The 617-nt window shown below is 42.1% G+C and overlaps 1 protein-coding gene across 1 annotated transcript in view; it reads left to right on the forward strand.

The window, feature by feature from the left end:
• B3GLCT (beta 3-glucosyltransferase) overlaps window positions 1–617 on the forward strand; it is a 222,974-nt gene that overhangs the window by 171,387 nt on the left and 50,970 nt on the right.

The raw sequence follows: 617 nt of genomic DNA on the forward strand, positions 1-617 counted from the left end.
CTTCTGTGAGTACGGTGCAAGTGGGGGATAGGCAGCAGCTGCAGGTTGGGAGTGAGGGGCATTAGCAGAGCTGGGGCTGGGGTTTGGCTTGGGAGTGAGGGGCAATAGCATATTAGTGCTGCTTAATGCTACAAAGCAGCAGGGGGGACAGCCGCAGCTGTACCCATGTCCTGATGAGTGAAGGGGGCAGAGGGAGTTCTGATTTTTCATGATAAAACCAAAATCAAACACCAAAATATATAGATATTTAGAATTAATTTCATTGTAATGATTGAGGCATTGATAGGCTTCCAAATTGTTTTAAAAATGTAAATATATCAGCAAAACATTGTACGTACATGCATGCATGCATACATAAAGTGGCATTTCATTTTAATCACAGAACAAAATGCAGATTTGGGGGTTTTTAATCAGAGAATTTGGGATTTTTAACAGAGAGAACCTGCATCCCTGGTTATCAGTATCCAAGCTAACTTATCCCTCCAGTCAGATAATTATTTATAAAGACCTTTCCTTCCCTGAGTCATATGCCGAAGCACAAGGATGATGCATATGCACAGATGATGTTGATGATAATAGATTCATAGACAGTAGGGCTGGAAGGGACCCGGAGGATC

The sequence above is a fragment of the Gavialis gangeticus genome, unplaced genomic scaffold, assembly GCF_001723915.1.
Source record: "Gavialis gangeticus isolate Ggan-Ray unplaced genomic scaffold, GavGan_comp1, whole genome shotgun sequence".
NCBI classification, from domain to species: Eukaryota; Metazoa; Chordata; order Crocodylia; family Gavialidae; genus Gavialis; species Gavialis gangeticus.